Source organism: Staurois parvus, unplaced genomic scaffold, assembly GCF_062004578.1.
Source record: "Staurois parvus isolate SC_StPar_1 unplaced genomic scaffold, SC_StPar_1.0 ptg000095l, whole genome shotgun sequence".
NCBI lineage: Eukaryota > Metazoa > Chordata > Amphibia > Anura > Ranidae > Staurois > Staurois parvus.
Genome location: NW_028317891.1, coordinates 8,308,671 through 8,323,459, shown reverse-complemented (window position 1 = coordinate 8,323,459; position 14,789 = coordinate 8,308,671). Strand labels below are relative to the sequence as shown.

The window sequence follows — 14,789 nt, the reverse complement described above, 5'->3', positions numbered from 1 at the left end:
CTTTGCCTAACAATGCATGAGCAATATATACTAATTTAGAGGGTGCTTTTGTAACGTCTTATGAAGGAATTGAAAATGTTCTTTCCCAGCAAAATTAAAGTTTAGTGCAATAATAATAATGTTGTCTGTAGAGGGATAAAAATGTATGTTACTTGTAAACTGAGTGTACACACCGCAGTCCAAGCAGGCCGCACAAGAAAAGATTAACGAAAAGAAGAGAGTGCGGCTAATGTCACAAGGAATAATAGTTTGGTGGCATTTATAGTGCTTGTAAACCCTTACATATGAATACTGAAGTGACTGGCCTTAGGTGATACACAGAGATAAAGCAAATCCTCCTACATGAGTTGTATGGGTTTATCTGCAGCGTTCTCTCCTCTAAAGTGCTGAATTTATACAGCTTGTCTGAGAATTCAGAAAACGGAATGGGGAGCTGAAGGTACGCTCTGCAGAGCTCAGTGAGTGCTGATTGGAGGCTAGGGACCAAGGGCAGACTGACAACTCATGGGACCCCGGGCAATAGGGGATCATGGGGCCCCTGTGTCCTTCATGGCGGCCCCATAAGATACCCCTGGTACCTTTTTCATTGGCTTTTTTGAGTTTGGGAAGGACACAGGGGCCCCATGATCCCCTATTGCCCGGGGGCCCCATAAGTCGTCAGTCCGTCCCTGACCACAATACACCATACCAGTGCCCTGATCACTGCCATACACCATACCAGTGTACTGATCCCCACCATACAGCATACCAGTGCCTTGATCACCGCTATATCCAACACCAGCATCTTTATTACCGTCATATGCCATAGCAGTACCCTGATCACCGCCATATCCCATACCAGCGCCCTGATCACTACCATACACCATACCAGTGCCCTGATCACCACCATGCGCCATACCAGCGCCCTGATCACTACCATGCGCCATACCAGCACCCTGATCACCATCATGTGCCTTATTAGCGTCCTGATCACCACCATACACCATACCAGTGCCCTGATCCCAACCATGCGCCAAACCAGCGTCCTGACCACCGCCATACACCATACCAGCCTCCTGATTACTGCCATATGCCATAGCAATGCCCTGATCGCCGCCATACACCATACCAGTGCCCTGATCAACGCCATACCCTACCCCAGTGTCCTGATCACCCCATATGCCATACAAACATCCTGATTAACACCATAATCCTTGAGAGCTGTTAAGCACTACTATTGCCATTATATGCAGTGTTATATGGGATCCAAATTTATATTGGGGGGGGGTGACACCATGTTTTACCAGGTGACACCAACCCTAGTGATGCCAGTGTGTCTGAGGTTCATGACCACTTTAAGGAGCTCTTGGACCTGCAACTGGAACAGATAGCCATAGGTTTTGGATATACCCAAGTCCATGTCATGACTCTACACCTACGACTCTTAGTTTTCATGGAGCCCATCTCAGTTCCAACATGGAAATATAGGAAGAAAAAGAGTTGCACTCCATAGTTAGCTCATTTTTGATACTTTGTTCCAGCCTTTCTCAACCTTATTTCAAACCTTGAAATAACTTTCTGGTCTCATGGAACCCCTTCTAATAATAACTATATCTACAACTCATGATACATTAGTGTGATGGTCAGTGGGAAGAATGCTACTTATACTTGTGGTCATTGGGAAGAGTTACCCCCTTATAGATAGCTAAAAAGATCAATGATGTCAGTGGGAACTGAGAGGCAGAAATTGCTGATTGTTCAAGGAACCCCTAAGAACCTCTTGCGGAACTCTATGGTTCCATGGAATTTGGGATTAAAAACCTTGCATTATTCTGTGTACAATAAAGGTACCTACTCTATCCTTGTCAACATGCCCCCTTTAGCATGATATACATTTATGGAGTGAGGTCTTTTGGGTAGAGACTATATACATGTAGTAACTCTACTGACAACAGAATAAAGCATCAAAAACAAGTTAATTACAGAGCGTGACCCTTCATCTTCTTATATTTTTAGTTTTTGATAGATTAATCCCTATCAGTACTTTCCATGTACCCTTTCTGGGGAATTTCCATATAAATCGTCTTAACAGAGGTTGACCTATAGTGAAAGCACAGTGTATGGAGACCTGGGTATGGTCCTAGGTTCTGAAATGGACGAATCATTCATCAGATGGTCTATTCTTGGGTGTGTGGTTAGAAGCACCTAGTAAAAAAGCTTGTTAGTTCATAGTGAGAACATCAAATATAGCCAACACATTTTGAGGAAAGACCTCCACCTTCTTCAGGGCTTAAAGTGTTCACCTTGAGAAGGATTTTCTAAAAAGCCCCCTATGCAACTTTATATTCTCTCAATAGTACTTACCAGCCAACATGTCACTGGGGAAAGGTCCCCCCTCCCCCCCTTCTTCGGGGCTCAGTCTCTGGTTTTGGTTCATTTGGAAATAGGGGTGGCCAAGTTGCTCTAGTTGGCCACCTTTATTTCCACAAGGATACGCTGACATCTCAGCCCGATTTAGTCCTAAAACAGGTCTATTAAAACTATGAGCACTTATCCTTTATCCTTAAAGTGTTAGTTCACCCTCAGAAACATTTTCCAAAAATCCCCCTATGCAGTTCTATATCCTTTATATGGTACATACCAGCTCTTCTCCTGTTGTAAAAGGTGCAAGTCCTCCCATTACAGATGCAGCTGTTGGGAAACCTAGCCCCCCCAAAAAAAACTAGCCCCTCCTCTCCCTCCATTCTGCTGTTTGTAGGATGGACTGAACATTACAGTATTGCGCCCCCTAGTGGCTGCTCAGGCCATTCAATGTGCTCACATGCGCCATGCACTCTCTGTGCTCCAGCTGTGCTTGGCAGTGGCCTCTCTTGGCTGTCCCAACTGCACCCTTGCACTGAGCACGTTTCCTTCTCAAGCAGAGCTCGGCTAAAGGCTGTTTGCATTCTCCCCCTGTCAGCATGCTCCTTGTCAGCACATATTCAGTGTGGCAGAGCCTGATTGGCTGTTAATACTGTCTCTTCCTCTCCCCCAGTCTGGATGCTGCAGTGCAAGGAATGAGAGGATTCTGGTATAGAGACAGATATTGGTTCTCAAGCTAGCTTTATTTAAAATTACGAGTACCGTATTTTCCGGCGTATAAGACGACCCCCTACTTTTCCTGTTAAAATATAGGGTTTGAGCTATACTCGCCGTATAAGACTACCCCTCTTCCAACGCACACCAAATAAAAATGAAAAAACATCAGATTTGATTTCAATATGGTATGGTATTTCAGTATGGTATTCCAATGATGGGGTGCTATTCCTCCCACTGACACCAATGATGAGGCACTACTCTTCCCACTGACACCAATGATGGGGCACTATTCCTCCCACTGATACCAATGATGGGGCACTATTCCTCCCACTGATAACAATGATGGGACAATATTCCTTCCACTGACACCAATTATGGAGCACTATTCCTCCCACTGACACCAATGATGGGGCACTATTCCTCCCACTGACACAAATGATGGGACACTATTCCTCCCACTGACACCAATGATGAGGCACTATTCCTCCCACTGATACCAATGATGGGGCACTATTTCATCCACTGACACCAATGATGGGGCACTATTCCTCCCACTGATACCAATGATGGGACACTATTCCTCCCACTGACACCAATGATGGTGCCCCATCATTAGTGTCAGTGTGTGAGGAATAGTGCCCCATCATTAGTCAGTGGGAGGAATAGTGCCCCACCATTAGTCAGTGGGAGGAATAGTGCCCCATCATTGGTGTCAGTGGGAGGAATAGTGCTCCATCATTTGTGTCAGTGGGAGGAATAGCGGCCCATCATTGGTATCAGTGGGAGGAATAGCACCCCATCATTGGTATCAGTGGGAGGAATAGCGCCCCATCATTGGTGTCAGTGGGAGGAATAGCGTCCCATCATTGGTGTCAGTGGGAGGAATAGCGCCCCATCATTGGTGTCAGTGGCAGGAATTGCGCCCCATCATTGGTGTCAGTGGGAGGAATAGCGCCCCATCATTGGTATCAGTGGCAGGAATTGCGCCCCATCATTGGTGTCAGTGGGAGGAATTGCGCCCCATCATTGGTGTCAGTGGGAGGAATTGCGCCCCATCATTGGTGTCAGTGGGAGGAATTGCGCCCCATCGTTGGTATCAGTGGGGAGAATAGTGCCCCATCGTTGGTGTCAGTGGGGGAGGAATAGTGCCCCATCGTTGGTATCAGTGGGGAGAATAGTGCCCCATCATTGGTATCAGTGGGAGGAATAGAGCCCCATCATTGGTATTAGTGGGAGGAATAGTGTCCCATTATTGGTATTAGTGGGAGGAATAGTGTCCCATTATTGGTATCAGTGGGGAGAATAGTGCCCCATCGTTGGTATCAGTGGGAGGAATAGTGCCCCATCATTGGTGTCAGTGGGAGGAATAGTGCCCTATCATTGGTATCAGTGGGAGGAATAGTGCCCCATCGTTGGTATCAGTGGGGAGAATAGTGCCCCATCGTTGTTGTCAGTGGGGGAGGAATAGTGCCCCATCATTGGTATCAGTGGGGAGAATAGTGCCCCATCATTGGTATCAGTGGGGAGAACAGTGCCTCATCGTTGGTGTCAGTGGGAGAGGAACAGTGCCGCCCTGACACCGGCTCGCACCGGCGTATAAGACGACCCCCGACTTTTCAGAAGATTTTCAGGGGTTGAAAAGTCGTCTTATACGCCGGAAAATACGGTAATTATATTGAAAAGAAATACACAACTGCATTCAATTAATATTTTTTTTATATTTTTTTATAGCTACCTGAAGTTCAGCTTTCGCTGCCTCTTCGGTCTCCCCGAACCCTGCATTCACTGTATCTGGTCTCCCTGGACCCTGCATTCACTGTATCTGGTCTCCCCAGACCCTGCATTCACTATATCTGGTCTCCCCGGACCCTGCATTCACTATATCCGGTCTCCCCGGATCCTGCATTCACTATATCTGGTCTCCCCGGACCCTGCATTCACTATATCTGGTCTCCCAGGACCCTGCATTCACTATATCTGGTCTCCTGGACCCCGCATTCAGTATATCTGGTCTCCCCGGACCCTGTATTCACTATATCCGGTCTCCCCAGACCCTGTATTCACTATATCTGGTCTCCACAGACCCTGCATTCACTATATCTGGTCTCCTGGACCCCGCATTCAGTATATCTGGTCTCCCCGGACCCTGTATTCACTATATCCGGTCTCCCCAGACCCTGTATTCACTATATCTGGTCTCCACAGACCCTGCATTCACTATATCTGGTCTTCCCGGACCCTGCATTCACTATATCTGATCTCCCAGGACCCTGCATTCACTATATCTGGTCTCCCACAGTACACAGAACATGGAAATGCAATTATTTCAGTAATTATAAACTGCTAAATACCTTTTCTAATCAACAGTATATAGCAGGCGTGTGACTTCTATCAGTGTCCAACGGAGCACTGTTTAAAGCTTGTCGGAGGAGTTTTCATTCTCCCCTGATTGTCCTATGAGGCTGCATAACCCCTGACTCTCTGTTTGGACAGTGATAATTGGCCCTCTGCCAGGCACATGCACCTCTCAAAGAAAAAAAAACTCTATAGCAATATACACTAAACTAAGCATGTGCAGAATGACTCACAGAGCTCTGTAATTTCAGCAGATGGATTGGGGACAGTAGAAGAAAGGAGAGGATCGGAGAAGACAGGATCTAACAGCGTTTGTACACAATGCAGAGGATTAACCCCTTAGGTCCCACAGTGAGTATAACAAGCATGCTTTACTGCATCTACAGACTGATTGTACTGTTGTGGGTTTAGTAACACTTTAAAGTCCAGTGCATTGTGGCCCAATGTAACATACAAGCTATCTAAAAGATTACACCACCCCTAAACAGCCCCTGATGAAGCCGGAAGGTGAAACCCAAATTGGAAGAAGACAATCTATATTCATTTGCATCTTTCCCATTGGAAATTCAATAAATTGTTAAAAAATCTATTTTCCTCAGCATTCTGCATCTCTTATGTCTGCTGCATTACAGCCTATCCTTGTGACTTCTATGACAAGGAAGTGAGGGAAGAGCTGGTGTACAACTTGAGCCAAGGTTGCCATGAGGACATTGGTTGATTCCAGGGGCGGACTGACAACTCATGGGGCCCCCGGGCAATAGGGGATCATGGGGCCCCTGTGTCCTTGCCCAAACTCAAAAAAGCCTATGAAAAAGGTACCAGGGGCATCTCACGGGGCCACCTACTGACCCCGGGCCCTCGGGCAGTGCCTGAGTTTCCAAATGGTCAGTCCGCCAATGGTTGATTCTCAGTTAATATCCTAAACCAAGATATTTGAAGCCGCTGGCTGAGTGTAGGGGAGTCTTTTGGGTGGACAGGTGCTTCAATTTCAGGAGAGACTCCACACTGTGCGGGAAGGGGATCTTATCTTCACCATCGGAGTGGTTAGGAGCTGTTTCTCTCTTCTCTGGATAGAATTCTGGAATTCTGGAAATTATTAATCTGTGCCAGATGAAACTGTGGTTTCAATTTATATAAAAGGTAGCTTATCCTAATACCTTTAGCACGCAGGGATGGATGCCATCTGGGCCATAGTTGTGTTTCTCCTCCCGTGTTTAGTATTTAGTTGCTAATTTTGATTGAAGAACATTTCCTGAATCCTCTCAACATAACATCAGCAATTCTTTGTGAAGATTTGTTTAAGATATCTGTAATTATATTTCCAAAGTTGACTTTAGAAGGCTTTTTTTTGTTTGTTTTCTAGCTTCAATATTTCCTACCTTCATTATATTTTGAAAGCAATTTAACCCCCCTGGCGGTATTCCCGAGTGTAGCTCGGGGTAAAATTTCTATACCAAGAGCGCTAACCCCGAGCTACACTCGGGCTTACCATGCAGCGTTGCTCAGGGGGTCCCTGCAGCACTTACCTTGTCCTTCGCTCTTGCGATGTGTCCCCTGCAGCGTCCCCGGCCATCTCCTCCGGCCGATGCCGGCATCCTGCTTCTGTGTTCCGGTCCCTGCGACGCCGGGACGTACGGGCGCCGGAACCGGCGGCAAATTTGAAATTTTTTAAAAATGTCATTTTTGCTGTCATTGCTATTTCAATGCATTTCACATATATTTTGTCCCTACTGCTTTGTCCGGCGCCCTGCCTGCATTTTGAATGTTCTTTCTGCCTGGAAACTTAGAAAAGCCCATGGCGTCCAAAAAGCGTCCCTTTACGTCAAAAGCGATTTTAGAACAGCTAGAGAACAGCGATAGTAAATCAGAACCACTTGCAGAATTGAGTGATAATGATTCGTGGGGGAAATTCCTCATCAGACACTGAAAACGATTTTGCGACTTTGCTCAGCGATGTGCGAATTTGCCTCTGTATTTCAAATTTCAGTGTTTTTGGTTTGATTATATTATTGAATTAAATTTATTATTATTATATTATTATTTTTTATGATTATTTATTAAATTATAATTTATGATTTCGTGTTTCAAGTTTTATCATATCTGGAATGTTTACTAGACTCTTGTTCGTACAGATTTCAGTGTGTTATTCCTAAAAATTACAGCCTACAATAAAAAACTACATATTTCCATGCAAAAAAATGGTACCGCTTTCAGCACAAAAAATCAGAAAGAATCATACCGCCAGGGAGGTTAAGCACCTTTTCTGGATTTTATTATTTCCTTTATAGACCTTCCCTGGGTAAAATCATCCAATCCCGACCCTAATAACCTGCTTTCACCTTAAACTCTCTTCTACTCACTTTTTTTTGTACCTGAGTCTACTGCCACATGGTCTACCATGGTGGCTCTACTGCTGTGGAGAGGCAAGTGAGATATTGGACCATTGTGTTGTTATGACTATTTTAGTGTTTTTTCAAAAGAAAAAATATGGAATGTTGCATTTTAGTTACCATGTATTAGACTTCCTCTATTCATATGCTAATGAACACGTTTGACTGGATCATGGCGCAACAGGAAGTTATGTTGGCAGGAAGTAGGGGGAGGGAACATAGGACTTGAATTTTACTATGTGCCAAAGACAAGGAGAAGTTGTTTTGGAAGACTTAGAGAATCAAGGAGATGTTCTCAATCCAAAAAATTGTCTCCTGGGAATTTCTGAGGAATTGTCTCTCTCCAAATAGGTTAGATGTATGTAACGTAATTTGTACTTTTACACTAAAAAGTAAATCTTGCTGTCTAGGAAAGGGTCGGTCTTACCTGATATGTCTCAATGGCTAAAGCTTCTCGGCCTTTTGGCTAAGATCAAGTGTAGTATCTGTTCATATCAGTGTCCAGTAGGGGTGCTCCGCCGTCATTCTTGCTTTTAGGCGAGGAAGGCTGGCTGTATAGTACCCCTGCTGGTATGATGGGGGCTCTGAAGCCTAGTACCGGCTGGAAGAGAAACCGAGGCACCCACAGGCTGTTGGTGCCCGAGAGTAATTCCCGGAGGGGCCCAGTTCCTCCTGATTTGAATGGATCTACCTTGCCTGGCCAGGGGCCGGGGAGGCAGAGAGTCTACGGAGCAGTGCCCCCTAAGTGGTCGCCTCAGGGGTGCTCTTAGTAGCACATGGGGGTGGGATCCCACGTGTGAAAAGTGCACACGGTCACTGCTCTAAACACTTTTTCTGCTCTGCGCCTTTTAAGACTAGGCCTTTTGGCTAAGTTCAGGGCAATTTTTATGCTACAGGCCTCAGGGTCTAGCCACTGCACAATTGCACAGCCACTTATTTATTTTTTTATTTTTTCTCCCACGTTTTGTCACCTTTCAGTTATGTGTGTGTTTTTTTCCTCACTAAGATGGTAGGGTGTGGGTCATTCGGCCTGCCCTGAAGTCTAGGGGGAGAATGCATGACCATTAGGTTCCTTCCTCCCCTGTTTTTGGGGGGGTCTCTCTTCGGGAGACCCCCTGACCTAGTACTTGGTGGACGGTTTCGACTAGCCACAAGGAAAGGGGTCCGCCAGGCCTTTGGCTAGGTGGACCAAGTGGAAACCTTAGTCCCTGCCAGGAGCTTCGCGCCCTGGGGGATCAGGGTAGAGGTCCTACCCCTTCGGGGGGTGGACTAAAGCACACCCCTAAGTGCAGTTTTTTGTGTTTGTGTTTTGCACTTGCATGTTTTTGTCCACTTACGGGTTTTTCATTTTTTCTCACCTCCGCGAACTTAGAAAAAAAAATCTCAGTGGTTAAAGCCTATTAATGACCCGCTCCCTTTCTATAGACACTTTTGAACTGCGTAAAAAAAGAAATTGTTTGATAAACTATGGGGCATATGGCTATCTAGCCCTCTTACCTTGACATTCTCTAGATCCAGGAGATTGACCCCTTGGTGCCGGTGCCTCCGACCCTTTAAGGGTTTCAGAAGGCGGGAGGCGGGGTTTTAAGGTCATGTGACCGCCGTGATTCGCCGTCAGGTTCCGATCAAAAGAGGAGATCGGGACTTTTCCGTACATCTGTGCTGGGAGCGTGGAGGGCGCGCGCTCTCAGCACATATGTTTTTCTTAATTGCACACAAATGTGCGGCCACTCGGCGTCAAGGCCCAGACGCCGGGAGGCCGCACATTTGCGGAGGTTAATTTTTTTTTTTTGGTCCGTATTTATCATACAATTTTGCACTAGAGTGTGTAACCCAGTTAAATGTGTAAATCCCTAATGTCCTTTGTTAGCATTTACTATTTTGTGAGACCGGTGAGAACCTACGAGGCCTCTAGTTGGAGTGTAGACTTTTTTTCTTTTCTTTTTTCGGTGTGTTATTTTTTTAATGTTCTTGAAAACCTCAATAAATATACATCTTTAAAAAAAAAAAGAACCAAGGAATTTTGGAAGATCCTGGATAGAAGGAAAACAATTCCATCATAAAGAAATACTGAAAATAGAAATTTTACCTGCGGGTGACACTGAATTTACAACCCATATTAAGTTCATTATTATTATTATACAGGACTTATATAGCGCCGACAGTTTGCTCAGCTGCAGGGGCGGACTGACAACTCATGGGGCCCCCGGGCAATAGGGGGATCATGGGGATCAAAAAAGCCTATGAAAAAGGTACCGGGGATATCTTATGGGGCCCCCTGCTGACCCCGGGCCCTCGGGCAGTGCCCGAGTTTCCAAATGGTCAGTCCGCCCCTGCTCAGCGCTTTACATTATGGAGGGAGACAGTATAGTAACAATGCAGTTCAATACAAGAGGGATTAGAGGGCCCTGATCCTGGGAGCTTACAATCTAGGAGGGAGGGGATAGTGGTACAAGAGGTAATTAGTTGTGGGGGATGGAGTGGTAGGAGGAGTAGGGGATTCCAGTATTAGCTGGGGTCGGGGTAGGCTTCCCTGAAGAGATGGGTTTTCAGAGTGCGCCTAAAAGTGAGCAGAGTAGGCGATAGCCTGATAGATTAGGGTAGGAAGTTCCAGAGGATGGGGGAAGTCCTTGAGAAATCCTGGAGATGAACATGGGAGGAGGAGACAAGGGAGCTAGAGAGTAGGAGGTCTTGCGAGGAGTGGAGAGTACGGTTTGGGTGGTATTACATTTGAATGTATCCCTATCACATACACTGTCCATGCTCATTTCCTAAGAAGAATAGATAGCTTGTGCATGTGTGTGTTATAGGCATATTTTGTGATACTCTGTATATTATTTGTTTTTCATGAGGTGATTGTAGCCGTATTAGTGCATTTGTGGCAGAAACAATTGAATACTGTCCGTGATACTTTTTTACTTGCACTAACAAACAATTTCAAAAATTGTAAGTAGTTTGTATGTATAGTATTTTTTGTTTAGTAAAGCACATTATTATTAATACAGATATTTTTATGCATCCTCGCTTTACTGCAAATTAACCTTAAAAAAACAAAACGCAAAACAGCCACATGTTTAGTAGTGGGTAAAGTTTACTGGGGAAGTACGGGTCGAATACCCAGAGGTCAGCTTTACTGCATTATCATATGTAAATCTTTAACATTGAGATCTATTAGTTTTCTTTAATTCCTAGATATAGCATGATGGTAAGTAATGTAATATTCCTTATTATAATTTAAGTTATATATTATTATATATAATATTATATTATATTATTATTAAATATTATTATTATAATAGTAGTGATAGTAGTAGTAATATTCTTCTTATTATTATTATTAGTATTATTATTAGTATTATTATTAATATTATTATTATTATTAGTAGTAGTGGTAGTAGTAGTAGTGGTATTAGTAGTAGTAGTAGTATTATTATTATTATTATTATTAGTAGTAGTAGTAGTGGTGGTGGTGGTAGAAGGAGTAGTGGTGGTGGTGGTGGTGGTGGTGGTAGAAGGAGTAGTGGTGGTGGTGGTGGTGGTGGTGGTGGTAGAAGGAGTAGTGGTGGTGGTGGTAGTAGTAGTAGTAGTAGTGGTAGTGGTGGTGGTGGTAGTAGTAGTAGTAGTGGTGGTGGTGGTGGTGGTAGTAGGAGTAGTAGTGGTGGTAGTAGTAGTAGGAGTAGTAATATAATCTCAGGATCATTTTATGATTTAACGTATAAAACAGTACACTTTGCCAATCTATCAATTTTCCCGATTACCATTCCAGGACGAAGTGCCTTTCATTTTTACAATTTTCTTTTTGTAAATGTGTAAGTTTTGCAGTCCTCTTGCTCAGTAATTGAACGCCAGCGCAACTGTTGCGATATTGTGGTCGCCGTTGCCCAAACGTTCCCATGCATACACATTTGAAATAGCATCTGGTCTATTAGAAAGGAACAAATCTTTCACAGCTTCCACTCTAGTTGGTTCAGCCTCCAGCAATTATAAATCAATTTGAAGCTTGATATATGGATGGAAATCCGTGTCCTTTCATTAGAACCACTAACCTTAACATCCAATTTGATGTCTGGCTCCTGGAATTGTCCATAATAAAGACCCCATTTCGGTTGCTGCATTATTCGTGTTTTAGTTGAAATTGAATTTCAGCAATGTCCTATGAGGAGCTTATAACAAACCCGATACAATGCGTATCCACAATTATTACCTTGCCATCTATATTTTATCTCCACTATCAAAGTTATCACAGTTATCATCATTTAGGATCCATTCAAATCTGAGCGTAGCAGTTGTGTGCATTTATTTGCGTATATTTTGTTGTGCGTTTGCGTGTTTGCAAATGTTTGCACACAATTTGTTCAGGTGTTTTCGGCCTTTTTGAGTTCTGGCATTTTTGTATTAGACAATAGATAAAAATTTCATCTGTGACATCAATCGTAGCCATGTTTTGCCGTGCCAGAAACCTGCTCTTGGTCTCTTGACAAAAGCACATGAAAACTCTCAATTTGCACGTATCCATGTATTTCTATGGGAATGAAAACAGGTCAAAACTCATCAATCTGCCTAAATGGAGCTGCAAAAGTAGCTCCAAAACTTTTTTGAGCTTCAGGTGTTCTTCTTCAGGCAACTTGGAGTGAAGATGTGAACCATCTCCATAGAGTAATATTGATTGTTTTTTTCCCAGAGCGTTTTGAAGCTTCAAGTTTGGCACACAAAATGCTCCGGAGTGAATGGGGCCTCTGAGCTGGTCTATAACAAGAATTCACAAACAATCCCTTCTCCAATTGTTTTCTTAATTTCTATCCTGTGTTACTAGGTGGTAGACTTACAATATTATCGTCCATTCATGACTTTGATGGAGCTAGGTTTCGATTATGCCCACTACATCACAGTCCTGGTTAAATATTACTAATTACAGTTTGGAAGGCATCTTGCATTTTTCTAATATCCATTTATATATTTGTAACCAGGGGTGGACTGACAACTCATGGGGTAATAGGGGATCATGGGACCCCTGTGTCCTTGCCCAAATGCAAAAAAGCCTACGAAAAAGGTACCAGGGGCATCTCATGGGGCCCCCTACTGACCCCGGGCCCTAGGGCAGTGCCCGAGTTTCCAAATGGTCAGTCCGCCCCTGTTTATAACTGCACTGTTTTTTTATTAACAGCTCAGGTAGTTTTGACCAATCACTAAATAGACAAAATGGACTTGTAGTATGGGAATTATTTTGACCTTAGAAATGACCTGTACTCTCTTATACTTCTTATATTCACCTATAAGGGGTGTTTGCAGTTGGTCAGAAACAGAATTTTACAAACAGATAAAAACCTTCCCCCATTTTTTTATCCTTCGCTGCCCTAAGTGGTAGCCTTAAAAATGTATTATCCATTCATGGCTTTGATGGAGCTAGGTTTCTATTGTAGCACCCTCCATGATAGGTTGCTAGGATGATTAGGGAAATTTAGTTCTTTTGGACTTCCCTGTAATCAGTGGATCAGTTTGTGATTGCTTTGGGCTGTTCTGGGCTTCATTGGCTGCAGGTTGGATTATTTCCTACTTTCTTCTGGAAGACTCTAGAATGTAATGGGCTGGATGAAGCAAATCAACAGCCGGAATATTTATATTGCCTCAGCCAATCCCTGGGGGAGGGTGCCCCGAAGATGGCTGGGAGCAAATAAATAGTCTGGGGCTTGAAGCAGCCCTGTTCTTGTCCAGGAGGAGAAATTCCCAACCTGAAGGGCTGCTGCTCTTCTAGGTAGCCCTGCAGAAGTTCTACATGTGCTCATCGTGGTACCAGCTAGGCTAGAGCTGGGAGGACTACTTTCCTGGGAATCTGTAGAACTTTTCAAGGGATTTCATTGGGAATCTGGTCTGGAGAGCTCACGAGTTAATGTCAGGCTGATATTGGATGCAGATATCCAAGTATTCAGGGACATTGTGAGTACAGACCCGAGTCTAGAATCCCAGTGGCTGTTTGCTGTTACTATCCCTTGTGCACCAATGCTAGTGCTTGCTTAACTGGGGCAATCCTTATAGTATCTCAGTGCTGCTCATTCCCTTAGCAGCTTCTATGGACTGTGCTAAGAAGCTTTGGCAAAGTGAATAGTGTCCTCTTATTACTGTACAGTCTTACTGGAGCAGAGGCGGCTCTTCGTGAGGCCTTAGGCACAACTTAGACATGAGGCCCCACTCACGCCCATAATAGAAAAAATAATTCCAGTGACAAAAATTAACTGGGGGATGGATAAGGCAACCTTTGGTGGTTCATCTCTTTCTCCGGCACTGCCATTGATGTCATCCCTATCCCCACCACTGCCACTGATGTCATCCCTATCCCCACCACTCCCACAGATGTTGTCCCTATCCCCACCACTGCTACTGATATCATCCCTATCCTCACCACTGCCACTGATGTCATCCCTATCTCCACCACCACCACTGCCACTGATTTCATCCCTATCCCCACTGTTACCACTACCTCTGATGTCATCACTATCCTCACCACCACTACCACCATTGATGCCATCTCTATCCCCACCAGTGCCGGTAATGTTATCCCTATCGTCACCACTGCCACTGATGTCATCCCTATCCCCACCTCTGCCACTGATGTCATCCCTATCCCCACTATTACCACTGCAACTGATGTCATCCCTATCCCCACTATTACCACTGCCACTGATGTCATCCCTATCCCTACCACCACTACTGTCACTGATGTCATCCCTATCCCCCCATATCCACTGCCTGATGAAGGAGGGGGGAATTGGATCAAAGGCAGCGGTAGTGGTGGGGGATGGGATCAATGTCAGTCGATTCCCCTCCTTCTCCTTGATCAGTGTATCTCTACCTGCATCTGGCTTCTTTCATGTGCCTCCAGTGATGCTTCTCCTGACATGGTGTCTCCTGACAGAGCTCCTCCCCTTTTACTCTACTGGCTGTCAGATGGCCAGCTGTCTTTTTTCTCTAGTTTCTGCCTCGCGGTTTCCG

At 44.6% G+C, this 14,789-nt stretch overlaps 1 pseudogene; it reads left to right on the top strand.

Moving 5' to 3' along the window:
• The first annotated feature begins 8,248 nt into the window (after positions 1-8,248).
• On the top strand, positions 8,249-8,429 carry LOC149468054 (U2 spliceosomal RNA; annotated as a pseudogene).
• Positions 8,430-14,789: the final 6,360 nt, after the last annotated feature.